The sequence below is a fragment of the Oncorhynchus keta genome, chromosome 18 (assembly GCF_023373465.1).
Source record: "Oncorhynchus keta strain PuntledgeMale-10-30-2019 chromosome 18, Oket_V2, whole genome shotgun sequence".
Taxonomy (NCBI): domain Eukaryota; kingdom Metazoa; phylum Chordata; class Actinopteri; order Salmoniformes; family Salmonidae; genus Oncorhynchus; species Oncorhynchus keta.
The window spans coordinates 41971814-41986669 of NC_068438.1; the positions used below are offsets into that span (position 1 = coordinate 41971814).

The 14856-nt window shown below is 41.6% G+C and overlaps 1 long non-coding RNA gene across 4 annotated transcripts in view; it reads right to left on the minus strand.

The window, feature by feature from the left end:
* LOC127908814 (uncharacterized) overlaps window positions 1-14856 on the minus strand; it is a 40435-nt gene that overhangs the window by 2017 nt on the left and 23562 nt on the right. The gene's annotated exons all lie outside the window — the stretch shown is intronic.

Genomic DNA, 14856 nt, shown 5'->3' on the forward strand with positions numbered 1-14856 from the left:
CCACCCACTTTGCCAAAGCACATCCCCCACACCACTAGAGGGATATCTTCAACCACCAACTTACCATCCTGAGACAAGGCCGAGTATAGCCCACAAAGATCTCCGCCACGGTACAACCCAAGGGGGGGGCAACCCAGACAGGCCGACCACAACAGTGAATCAACCCACCCAGGTGACGCACCCCCCCAGGGACGGCACGAGAGAGCCCCAGCAAGCCAGTGACTCAGCCCCGTAACAGGGTTAGAGGCAGAGAATCCCAGTGGAAAGAGGGGAACCGGCCAGGCAGAGACAGCAAGGGCGGTTCGTTGCTCCAGAGCCTTTCCGTTCACCTTCCCACTCCTGGGCCAGACTACACTCAATCATATGACCCACTGAAGAGATGAGTCTTCAGTAAAGACTTAAAGGTTGAGACCGAGTTTGCGTCTCTGACATGGGTAGGCAGACCGTTCCATAAAAATGGAGCTCTATAGGAGAAAGCCCTGCCTCCAGCTGTTTGCTTAGAAATTCTAGGGACAATTAGGAGGCCTGCGTCTTGTGACCGTAGCGTACGTGTAGGTATGTACGGCAGGACCAAATCAGAGAGGTAGGTAGGAGCAAGCCCATGTAATGCTTTGTAGGTTAGCAGTAAAACCTTGAAATCAGCCCTTGCTTTGACAGGAAGCCAGTGTAGAGAGGCTAGCACTGGAGTAATATGATCAAATTTTTTGGTTCTAGTCAGGATTCTAGCAGCCGTATTTAGCACTAACTGAAGTTTATTTAGTGCTTTATCCGGGTAGCCGGAAAATAGAGCATTGCAGTAGTCTAACCTAGAAGTGACAAAAGCATGGATTAATTTTTCTGCATCATTTTTGGACAGAAAGTTTCTGATTTTTCAATGTTACGTAGATGGAAAAAAGCTGTCCTCGAAATGGTCTTGATATGTTCTTCAAAAGAGAGATCAGGGTCCAGAGTAACGCCGAGGTCCTTCACAGTTTTATTTGAGACGACTGTACAACCATTAAGATTAATTGTCAGATTCAACAGAAGATCTCTTTGTTTCTTGGGACCTAGAACAAGCATCTCTGTTTTGTCCGAGTTTAATAGTAGAAAGTTTGCAGCCATCCACTTCCTTATGTCTGAAACACATGCTTCTAGCGAGGGCAATTTTGGGGCTTCACCATGTTTCATTGAAATGTACAGCTGTGTGTCATCCGCATAGCAGTGAAAGTTTACATTATGTTTTCGAATAACATCCCCAAGAGGTAAAATATATAGTGAAAACAATAGTGGTCCTAAAACAGAACCTTGAGGAACACCGAAATGTACAGTTGATTTGTCAGAGGACAAACCATTCACAGAGACAAACTGATATCTTTCCGACAGATAAGATCTAAACCAGGCCAGAACTTGTCCGTGTAGACCAATTTGGGTTTCCAATCTCTCCAAAAGAATGTGGTGATCGATGGTATCAAAAGCAGCACTAAGGTCTAGGAGCACGAGGACAGATGCAGAGCCTCGGTCCGATGCCATTAAAATGTCATTTACCACCTTCACAAGTGCCGTCTCAGTGCTATGATGGGGTCTAAAACCAGACTGAAGCATTTCGTATACATTGTTTGTCTTCAGGAAGGCAGTGAGTTGCTGCGCAACAGCCTTCTCTAAAATCTTTGAGAGGAATGGAAGATTCGATATAGGCCGATAGTTTTTTATATTTTCTGGGTCAAGGTTTGGCTTTTTCAAGAGAGGCTTTATTACTGCCACTTTTAGTGAGTTTGGTACACATCCAGTGGATAGAGAGCCGTTTATTATGTTCAACATAGGAGGGCCAAGCACAGGAAGCAGCTCTTTCAGTAGTTTAGTTGGAATAGGGTCCAGTATACAGCTTGAAGGTTTAGAGGCCATGATTATTTTCATCATTGTGTCAAGAGATATAGTACTAAAACACTTGAGCGTCTCTCTTGATCCTAGGTCCTGGCAGAGTTGTGCAGACTCAGGACAACTGAGGTTTGGAGGAATACGCAGGTTTAAAGAGGAGTCCGTAATTTGCTTTCTAATAATCATAATCTTTTCCTCAAAGAAGTTCATGAATTTATCACTGCTAAAGTGAAAGTCATCCTCTCTTGGGGAATGCTGCTTTTTAGTTAGCTTTGCCACAGTATCAAAAAGGAATTTCGGATTGTTCTTATTTTCCTCAATTAAGTTAGAAAAATAGGACGATCGAGCAGCAGTAAGGGCTCTTCGGTACTGCACGGTACCGTCCTTCCAAGCTAGTCGGAAGACTTCCAGTTTGGTGTGGCGCCATTTCCGTTCCAATTTTCTGGAAGCTTGCTTCAGAGCTCGGGTATTTTCTGTGTACCAGGGAGCTAGTTTCTTATGAGACATTTTTTTAGTTTTTAGGGGTGCAACTGCATCTAGGGTATTGCGCAAGGTTAAATTGAGATCCTCAGTTAGGTGGTTAACGGATTTTTGTCCTCTGGCGTCCTTGGGTAGGCAGAGGGAGTCTGAAGGGCATCAAGGAATCTTTGTGTTGTCTGTGAATTTATAGCACGACTTTTGATGTTCCTTGGTTGGGGTCTGAGCAGATTATTTGTTGCAATTGCAAACGTAATAAAATGGTGGTCCGATAGTCCAGGATTATGAGGAAAAACATTAAGATCCACAACATTTATTCCATGGGACAAAACTAGGTCCAGCGTATGACTGTGACAGTGAGTGGGTCCAGAGACATGTTGGACAAAACCCACTGAGTCGATGATGGCTCCAAAAGCCTTTTGGAGTGGGTCTGTGGACTTTTCCATGTGAATATTAAAGTCACCAAAGATTAGAATATTATCTGCAATGACTACAAGGTCTGATAGGAATTCAGGGAACTCAGTGAGAAACGCTGTATATGGCCCAGGAGGCCTGTAAACAGTAGCTATAAAAAGTGATTGAGTAGGCTGCATAGATTTCATGACTAGAAGCTCAAAAGACGAAAACGTCATTTTTTTTTTTGTAAATTGAAATTTGCTATCGTAAATGTTAGCAACACCTCCGCCTTTGCGGGATGCACGGGGATATGGTCACTAGTGTAGCCAGGAGGTGAGGCCTCATTTAACACAGTAAATTCATCAGGCTTAAGCCATGTTTCAGTCAGGCCAATCACATCAAGATTATGATCAGTGATTAGTTCATTGACTATAATTGCCTTTGAAGTAAGGGATCTAACATTAAGTAGCCCTATTTTGAGATGTGAGGTATCATGATCTCTTTCAGTAATGACAGGAATGGAGGTGGTCTTTATCCTAGTGAGATTGCTAAGGCGAACACCACCATGTTTAGTTTTGCCCAACCTAGGTCGAGGCACAGACACGGTCTCAATGGTGATAGCTGAGCTGACTACACTGACTATGCTAGTGGCAGACTCCACTATGCTGGCAGGCTGGCTAATAGCCTGCTGCCTGGCCTGCACCCTATTTCATTGTGGAGCTAGAGGAGTTAGAGCCCTGTCTATGTTGGCAGATAAGATGAGAGCACCCCTCCAGCTAGGATGGAGCCCTTAATTTGAAGATGTAATCCAAAAACAGGTGTTTTATACAGCATCATTCTGTGTGTTCTCTTTTCGACTTCGACCCCATCTGCATATTCACAATTAAACGGCAGAAATCTCCTTAGCTATCATAACTCCACTGATTTCAAAACTCGGTCCTCCAGAAAGTGGAGAGCAACACTTATACAGTTCTACTACTTGATATCTTTCAGAAAAGCCACATTAGAAAGGAGTACCTACACATACTGACCAGCAGCTTATGCTATAGACAGTAGTGTGCTACATGGCAAACTAATCCGAATTCATCTCTCCGCATGTCCAGCCAACTCATTGTCTCATCCAATCATGGCTAGCGGGAAGGTTGCTTGCTTTTTCCGTGGTTAAACCAACTAGGCTCGTCATTTAACAATTGTATTTGTATTTACAGATGGCATACAAGTTTGATATTGAGGCACATGAAATGTCACATGTTCCAGAAGGCATTTTTTCCAAAAAACACATTTAGATTTTCTTTTAAAGTTATCTTCAAATGGCTCTCCTGTGAAGTAGTGACACATGACATATGCCTAGTTTCCTGAAATGAGTCACATATTTAATTTAGAAGGAGGGGGAAAAGGAGGGAGGAGGGATGGTTAGACGAGGGAGGGGTCAAAAAGGATAAATCATCCGAGATTTGTTGCGTTACTTCCTCTTTCTTTTAACACACTCACACACATGAATAATAGACTGGCTCAATTGTTAAAGAGCTCATATGTCTCTGGCCTCCTGAATCATTGATGAACAGAGAGCAACACAGAAGATGTTCTGGCCGAGCTCACCTGTTTCACACAGTAATACACAGAGAGGGGCCATGTTGCTAAAACCTTTTCATCGTCTCAATAGACAGAGAGGGTTATGTTATTCAAAGGTTTTCATTACTCTCGACTAGAGGCCACAGATACATTTGACTGTTTGAGTTTAGTTTGAGTTTATTTTATTTTGTTACAGGGCACATTAATCAACGTTTTGACTGGGGTTGTTGGTCGGCTAGAGACCACAGACAGAGCAATATGTGGTCGACTGGTGTTGCTAGTTGGTGTCACAGGGATACTGAGAACACATGGATACTGAGAACACAGGGATACTGAGAACACAGGGATACTGAGAACACAGGGATACTGAGAACACAGAGATACTTAAAACACAGGGATACTGAGAACACAGGGATACTGATAACACAGGGATACTAAGAACACAGGGATACTGAGAACACAGGGATACTGAGAACACAGAGATACTGAGTCAACAGGGATACTGATAACACAGGGATACTGAGAACACAGGGATACTGAGAACACAGGGATACTGTATGTGGGACTTTCTATGAATAATGGGGCCAATGTGTTTGGATCAACGTTTGGATCAACGTTCCTTAATGGTTTGAAACAAACATTTAAAGGATTTTCATGCAGTTCCACATGTGTATTTAGAGAAATACAAGTGAATACTGTATATGCAAATTGGCCCATAACTACTCCTATACAAGAACATAGGATTAGGCCTATACATCCTTTAAGTAGGGATCATTGTCAAGTCAAATTCAGGACTTTTCAAGGTAGTCCAGGAGACCAACGCAAGGACGCATAATAAACCATGAATGGGGCTAGTATTAGAGCCAATTGATCCTTGATCCGAAAATGTGGTCTGAGGCAGAGGTCATATCACTGTAGATGCTGTATGGCCAATGTAGAAGTCGGAAGGACCATGCAGCGCCTTTCAAACTCACAATTTGAATCTCACCATCGTTGTTTTCATAAATAGAAAGTTACCTAAAAGCATGTATATTTTTGAAATGGAAGGATTTGTATGTAAAGCCAAGTTGAAGCCAACATTAGATGTTGTCGTCCTCATAATAACGACACAACAGAGTAGTGCAACACCCTTCAATTGAAGCAGAGGGAAACAAAAGCAGCCACATCTCTCACAAAAACTGATACAGAATGGAATCAAGGATAATTATGAGGGAGCAGGAGAACTTGCTACAATAATTACAAGGACTTTTCAAACACCGAATTGAGAAAATGACTGATTTTCAAGATAGGCATTCCAGGACTTTAATTTCTGAGCTCCAAATTCAAGTTCAAGTATGTTACTTCAAGCCCCTTGTATTGTTTCAAAGCCCCTTGTATTCAAGCCCCTTGTATTGTTTAAAACTGCAGGTGTAACATGGAAATAAAATGTATGTGTCATGTAATTCATGATCAGATTTTATAGTGAATAAGCCCACTAGGCTATGTAATCTGTTGTCAATATAGGAAGAATAATGATTGGGAATAGCCGTGGGTGTTGCGCAATAGTCTATCCTACACAGTAGACTGGGGTGTCCAATCCCAGGCACAAAACCACATGAAAACATGAACACATTGTCCTGATGCTTTCTCTGTTATATCTAAGGAGACCCTGCTGTAAATCAAGCACACAGCATCAACATCAAGTCACTTGGGATATTAGATCCAAAGTGGATCCAACCCCAACGGTCTTCGCCTGCAGTACGAATGAGACACGTAAATATTCTGGTCCCCGTGAACACCTTTCTTCCAGCACATGGGCTGTTGCTGCATCACAACAGCTGTTCATCACTTGACTGTGATTTGGAAAATTCCTTCCTGGATCAGACGATGTAGTGTGAAAATACTGTATGTATCACCGCTTAACTAATCAGCTGGACACCAAATGCTCGTCCAACAAGTGTTTATGCATCATTTTTTAAGGACCACGTTAATGATAGTTTGGATTTAGGTTTTAAGTATCAATGTAAGGTGATTCTTTCAGCTAGAAGCATTACATTTTGCAATCGCATACCTTATTTTTGATTTGTGTGCCTACGAAAACTGTTTTCACCCAGTAACTTAAAGAGACACGAAATGTTACTTAGTTACATTGCATTTCTGAGATTTCTATAGTCCAAAATGTCAGGCAGTTTGGTTCTTACATGGATCAAGATCAATGTCTAATTTAACTGATTAATACTTAACACATGATGATATAATGACAACTTACACTGCCATAAATACAAGGACAGAATGACAACTTAGACTGCCATAAATACAAGGACAGAATGACAACTTACACTGCCATAAATACAAGGACAGAATGACAACTTACACAGCCATAAACACAAGGACAGAATGACAACTTACACTGCCATAAACACAAGGACAGAATGACAACTTACACTGCTATAAATACAAGGACAGAATGACAACTTACACTGCCATAAACACAAGGACAGAATGACAACTTACACTGCCATAAATACAAGGACAGAATGACAACTTACACTGCCATAAATACAAGGACAGAATGACAACTTACACTGCCATAAATACAAGGACAGAATGACAACTTACACTGCCATAAACACAAGGACAGAATGACAACTTACACTGCCATAAACACAAGGACAGAATGACAACTTACACTGCCATAAATACAAGGACAGAATGACAACTTACACTGCCATAAATACAAGGACAGAATGACAACTTACACTGCCATAAATACAAGGACAGAATGACAACTTACACTGCCATAAATACAAGGACAGAAAAGTAATGTTTTATGTCACATGATTTTGGACAAATCCGTCAAGACACCAAACAGGACAAAGGTTTAAACAATTTTGATTGAATACAGCTAAATCCCCTCTTTTATCTTAATGTACACCTGTTCTCAGAGCATTTAATATCATTCTGTAGGTAAATCCGAGACACTCCATTTAGTATAATATGTTACGGTCCGTATGGTACTCTACAGCGTATATACAAAAGAGTGCGGACACCCTTTCACATTTGTGGATTCGCCTATTTCAGTCAGAACCGTTGCTGACAAATGTACAAAACTGAGAACACAGCCATGCAATCTCCATAGACAAACATTGACAGTAGAATGGCCTTACTGAAGTGCTCAGTGACTTTCAATGTTGCACAGTCATAGAATGCCACCTTTCCAACAAGACAGATCATAAAATGTCTGCCCTGCTAGAGCTGCCCCGGTCAACTGTTAGAGGTGTTATTGTGAAGTGGAAACATCTAGAGCAACAAAGGCTCAGTCGCGCAGTTGTAGGCCACACAACCTCAACGAACGGGACCACCGACTGCTGAAGCGCATAGAGTGTAAAATCGTCTGTCCTCACTCACTACCGAGTTCCAAACTGCCTCTGGAAGCAACGTCAGCACAATAACTGTTCGTCGGGAGCTTCATGAAAGGGTTTCCATGGCAGAGTAGCCGCGCTCAAGCCTAAGATCACATTGCTCAATGCCAAGCGTCGGCTGGAGTGGTGTAAAGCTTGCCGCCATTGGACTCTGGAGCAGTGGAAACATGTTCTTTGGAGTGATGAATCCATCTGGCAGTCCGACAGACTAATCTGGGTTTGGCGGATGCCAGGAGAACGCTACCTGCCTGAATGCATAGTGCCAACTGTAAAGGTCCGTGGAGGAGAAATAATGGTCTGGGGCTGTTTTTCATGGTTCAGGCTCGGCCCCTTAGTTTCAGTGAAATTAAATCTTAACACTACAGCATACAATGACATTCTAGACGATTATGTGGTTCCAACTTTGTGTTAACAGTTTGGGAAGGCCCTTTCCTGTTTCAGCATGACAATGCCCCGTGCACAAAGTGAGGTCTATACAGAAATGATTTGTCGAGATCAGTGTGGAAGAACTTGACTGGCCTGCACAGAGCCCTGACCTCAACTCTATTGAACACATTTGTGATGAATAGGACCTCCGACTGCGATCCAGGCTTAATCGCCCAACATCAGTGCCTGACCTCACTAATGCTCTTGTGGCTGAATGGAAGCAAGTCTCTGGAGCAATGTTCCAACATCTAGTGGAAAACCTTCCCAGAAGAGTGGAGGCTGTTACAGAAGCAAAGGGGGGACCAACTCCATATTAATGCCTATGATTTTGGAATCATAGTGTCCACATACTAATGGTCATGTATTGTAGGTATTAATTTGTGGATGTCCATCACCTATTTCATATGATATGTTAAAATGACATTTAACATTACATTTTACAAATTTGCAAAACGTACAATATATTACAACCGCAAAATATACAATATGTTTTGAATTTGCAAAATGTATGATATGTTTCGAATTCTAGCTAGGTGCTAGGTGGCTAACTTTAGCTAGCTTGCTAATGTTAGCTAGGCTAGGGGTTAGGGTTAAGTTTCAGAGTTAGATTAGTTGTTAAGGTTAGGGGAAGGTTTAGATACAAAGTTTAAGGTTAGGGTTAGGAGAAGGGTTAGCTAAAAGGTTTAAGGTTAGGGTTAGGGTGAAGGGTTAGCTAAAATGTTTAAGGTTAGGGTTAAGGGAAGGGTTAGCTAAAAGGTTTAAGGTTAGGGTTTGTGGAAGGGTTAGCTAAAAGGCTTAAGGTTAAGGTTTGGGGAAGGGTTAGCTAAAAGGTTTAACCATCTGTTTTATGTAACCCTTCCAAACTTAACATATTTGACAAATTTACATGTCCCGGATTTACATGTACTATATTACCTCTAGTCTATGAGACCAGGCTGTAATGTAATGGCATGAAAAAAAAATGGCAGATTGTTATCAATGACTTAACAAGTTGTCCAGTGCAGGAAATCCTCACTGGTACCATAGTTTATAACTATAACTCACTGGTACCATAGTTTATAACTATAACTCACTGGTACCATAGTTTATAAAAAGAGCCCTCACAAGCTTTGTAAAAAAAAACAGGTGTAGACTAACATTGAAATGCTTACTTACTGGCCCTTCAGCAATGCAGAGAGAAAAATATGTTTATAAAAAATCATTTGAGGAATAAATACACAATGAGTAATGATAACTGAGGGTACCAGAGGCGAGTTCCGATGTGCAGGGGTACGAGGTAATTGAGGTAGATATGTACATATAGGTAGGGATAAAGTGACTAGGCAACAGGAAAGATAATAAACAGTACCAGCAGGGTCTAAATAGTGTATGTTTGTGTGTTTATGTGTTTGTGTGTTTATGTGTTTGTGTGTATTACATTTTGAAGTAAGATAAAACCATTTATTTTATTTTATGATACATATTCACAGGGGAAACATGTTACAGAGTTAGTTTGACAGAGTGCTGTAGACTTAGCAGGGAAGGCTCCCTATTAACTGGCCATGGAATATGCAATATCTTATGTAAAAGGCATTGTCCTTGTGCATTGAGCTAAAACAACTCAGGAGACAAGCACAAACATCCCCCTCCCTCCCCTTTGTCCACTTTAGTCAATCTCTTCCGTTCAATCAATGGACACTCCATGGCTGACATTTCACTGATCACTCATTTTCCTGGCTTGAAAGAAAAAAGGACAGAAACAAACAGATGACACAAAACACAATTGTGTGGCATCAAAAACTGAGACAGTGACCTTTTTTTAAAGATCCACAGTGTCTGAGAGAGAGAGAGAGAGAGAGAGAGAGAGTGAGAGAGGGGTGGAGAGAGAGAGAGAGAGAGAGAGAGAGAGAGAGAGAGAGAGAGAGAGAGAGAGAGAGAGAGAGAGAGAGAGAGAGAGAGAGAGAGAGAGAGAGAGAGAGAGAGAGAGAGAGAGAGAGAGAGAGATGGAAGCTTGCATTTGATCTTTTCAAACAGGAAGAGACAGAGACAGTCCACACGCCACTGTCATTACCTCAGAGTGGAAGACCAGACAGAGGGCACTGATTAGAGACATTGGGGCCACACACACACACACACACACACACACACACACACACACACACACACACACACACACACACACACACACACACACACACACACACACACACACACACACACACACACACACACACACACACACACACACACACACACACATGTTTGTTTTAGTATCCGTGTGGGGTCCAAACAATTGATTCCAATTCAAAATCCTATTTCCCTAACCACTTATAACCTAACCCTAATCTTAACCCCAAACCCCTAACCCTTAAACCTAACCCTAATCTTAACCCCAAACCCCTAACCCTAATCTTAACCCCAAACCCCTAACCCCTAAAGATTCATTTGACCCCTTTCGTCACAGGAGGACAGTTGGAAGAAATATTTAGAATTGCCATCAGAAGGCAGCTGAAGGCAGTGTTTGAATACAATACACTTCCTAAATAGTATCTTATGTAGGCTACTTGCATGCTACTAAATGTACATATTTTTTAGATAAATAGTTTTTTTATATGTTGAAGGCAAGCAATAGGCAGAATAAAGTATTAGTTTCCTCATTGCCTTTGTAGTCCAGTGCTTTTGGCCACTGACATCATCACACATGTCCCTTAGTTGGCATGGGTTTGAATCTGGCCCACTGCCCTTTGACTCATGGATGAGCGTGCAGTTACAGGGTTAATTACGCGTGGTAACAAGGTTAAAACAGAAACAACTTCAACTCAGACAGTGACAGAGAGAGAGTGTACATTGTCTCAGGGGCGTTGGCATTCACATTGTAAGTAACCTAATTTATGTCCATGTAACTCCCCTGATTGCCTATGTCAATTGGCATAATGACTGCAGGATTGTTCACCAGAGATTTTGCCAGATAATTTAATGTTAATTTGTTTACCGTAAGCCGCCTCCAAAGTTGTCTTAGAGAATATGGCAATACGTTCAACCGGCCTCACAATCGCAGACCATGTGTAACCACGGCAGCCCAGGACCTTCACATCCGTCTTCTTCATCTGCAGGATCGTCTGAGATCAGTCACCAGGACAGCTGATGAACCTGAGGAGTGTTTCTGTCAGTAATGAAGCCCTATTGTGGGGAAAATCTAATTTTGGCCTTACTCCCAATCTATAGATTCGGGCCTAATGAATTTATATAAATTGACTGATTTCCTCCTATGAACTGTTACTCAGTAAGATAGTTGAAATTCTTGCATTGTTGCGTTCATATTTTTGTTCAGTATTGTAACCATATCTAGGAAAGTTCCAAAGGCTGGGCCTAATATAGTGAATAAGAGGACTTATTAAAAGTTTTGTAGTGATTCTTATGCTAAAGATGTAAATAATATTTGCTAGTGTCTGAAATGAGGAGCAACCAGACGCTGCACTTGACACATTTATGAAGTTGCTGACAGTGCATTCTGGAAGGATTCAGACCCTTGTCTTTTTCCACATTGTGTTACTGTACAGCCTTATTCTAAAATGGATTAAATAAAAACAAAATCCTCATTAATCTATACACAATACCACATAACGACATCACAATACCCCATAATGACATCACAATACCCTATAATGACATCACAATACCACATAACGACAAAACGAAAATAGTTTTTTTACATATTGTGCACATAATAAAATAATAATAACAAATACCTTATTTACTAAGTAATCCGACTCGAAATTGAGCTCAGGTGCATCCTGTTTCCATTGAACATCATTGACATGTTTTTACAACTTGATTGGAGTCCACCTGTGGTAAATTCAATTGATTGAACATGATTTGGAAAGGCACACACCTGTCTATATAAGGTACCACAGTTGACAGTGCATGTCAGAGCAAAAGACAAGCCATGAGGCCGAAAGAATAGTCCATAGAGCTCCAAGACAGGATTGTGTCGAGGCACAGATCTGGGGAAGGGTACCAAAAATGTCAGCAGCATTGAAGGTCCCCAAGAACACAGTGGCGTGGTGTGAATCTAAGTGTGCGTTCTCTAATTCTCTCCTTTCTTTCTCTCTCTCGGAGGACCTGAGCCCTAGGACCATGCCCCAGGACTACCTGACATGATGGCTCCTTTGCTGTCCCCAGTCCACCTGGCCATGCTGCTGCTCCAGTTTCAACTGACCTGAGCCCTAGGACCATGCCCCAGGACTACCTGACATGATGACTCCTTGCTGTCCCCAGTCCACCTGGCTATGCTGCTGCTCCAGTTTCAACTGTTCTGCCTTACTATTATTTGACCATGCTGGTCATTTATGAACATTTGAACATCTTGGCCATGTTCTGTTATAATCTCCACCCGGCACAGCCAGAAGAGGGCTGGCCACCCCACATATGCTCTCTCTAATTCTCTCTTTCTTTCTCTCTCTCGGAGGACCTGAGCCCAAGGACCGTGCCCCAGGACGACCTGACATGATGACTCCTTGCTGTCCCCAGTCCACCTGGCCATGCTGCTGCTCCAGTTTCAACTGTTCTGCCTTACTATTATTTGACCATGCTGGTCATTTATGAACATTTGAACATCTTGGCCATGTTCTGTTATAATCTCCACCCGACACAGCCAGAAGAGGACTGGCCACCCCACATAGCCTGGTTCCTCTCTAGGTTTCTTCCTAGGTTTTGGCCTTTCTAGGAGTTTTTCCTAGCCACTGTGCTTCTACACCTGCATTGCTTGCTGTTTGGGGTTTTAGGCTGGGTTTCTGTACAGCACTTTGAGATATCAGCTGATGTACGAAGGGCTATATAAATAAAATTTGATTGATTGATTGAGTGGCCTCCTTCATTCGGAAATGGAAGAAGTTTGGAACCACCAAGGCTCTTCCTAGAGCTGGCAACCTGGCTAAACTGAGCAATCAGGGGAAAAGGGCGTTGGTCAGTGAGGTGACCAAGAACCCGATGGTCACTCTAACAGAGCTGAAGTTCCTCTGTGGAGATGGGAGAAACTTCCAGAAGGACAACCATCTCTGCAGCACTCCACCAATCAGGCTTTTTAAGGTAGAGTGGCCAGATGGAAGCCACTCTTCAGTAAAAGGCAAATGACAGTCCACTTGGAGTTTGCCAAAAGGCACCTAAAGGAAACAAGATTCTCTGGTCTGATGCAACCAAGATTGAACTATTTGGCCTGAATGCCAAGTGTCACGTTTGATGGAAACCTGGCACCATCCCTAACATGAAGCATGGCAGCATCATGCTGTGGGAATGATTTTCAGCAGCAGGGACTAGGAGACTAGTCAGGATCAAGAGATAGATGAACAGGGCAAAGTGCAGAGAGATCTTTGATGAAAACCTGCTCCAGAGTGCTTAGGACCTCAGAATGTGGCGAGGGTTTCACATTCCAACACACAGCCAAGAAAATGCAGGAGTGGCTTGGGGACAAATCTCTGAATGTTCTTGAGAGGCCCAGCCAGAACCTGGACATGAACCCGATCAAATATCTCTGGAGAGACCGGAAAATAGCTGTGCAGCGACGCTCCCCATTCAACCTGACAGAGCTTGATAGGATCTGTTGAGAAGAATGGGAGAAATTTCCCAAATACAGTAAGTAAAGGGTCTGAATACTTATGTAAATTTGATATTTCTGTTTTTTATGTTTAATACATTTGAAAATATTTCTAAAAAACAGGTTTTCTTTTTCATTATGGGGTATTGTGTGTAGATTGATGAGTGGAAAAAAACTATTTAATCAATTTTAGAATAAAGTTGTGACGTGACAAAATGGGAAAAAGTCAAGGGAATACTTTCTGAATGCACTTTATTCCAGTTACTAATCAGAATGCACCCATGACATACAATGTGTCAATGCCTTGTCAACCCACATAGATTTAACAGTTTTTATGGCCATACACTGTAAAAACGGTTAAATCCATGTGGATTGATGAGGAACTGAAAACTTGTATGGTTAAAAGGAATGAGTCTGAGGTAATGCAAATAAGTCTGGTTGTACAGAAGGTTGGAAAACATACTATAAATTGAGAAATCACGTGACTAAACTGAACAAAAAGAAGAATAAACTTTCCTATGAAACAAAGATAAATGATATAAGGAATGATAGTAAACAGCTTTGCAGCACGTTAAACTACATTTTCATCGAAAAGGCAAACTCAGCTCCATCATGAATTGAATCAGATTGCTCATTTGTCAAAAAACCCACTGATATTGCCAACTAATGCAATTATTTTTCACTGGCAAGGTTAGCAAACTTAAGCATGCCAACAACAAATCCTGAACCTACAGAAAAATGCATATCTGACAATTTTATGAAAGACAAGTATTGTAATTTAGCCTATTGGAATATCATCAAATAACAAGGGGCACATTTCCAACATCGATGGCACTAGATTATCGCTAGATGATGTTTCATCAAACCATCATCTCATAACATTATTGGTAACCTCATTACCACTCCCTTTTAAATGATTAAGAGATGATGTCAGTGTTACCTTAGCTTGCAACCAAAGTCTTTGAAAATATGTTGGCCCTCTGGTTGGTATTGTAATCGAATGACTTAGTCCTTCTTTAACAGACTATGGGTGATTTATCTATTTCACGCATTCTGTACAATAGAAGGAAATTATTTCATAGTTTACCACAACAAATGTACTGTGGGTATTTCCCTAACAGTTTGTATGAATGGAAACTAATGTTGGCGTAATCTATT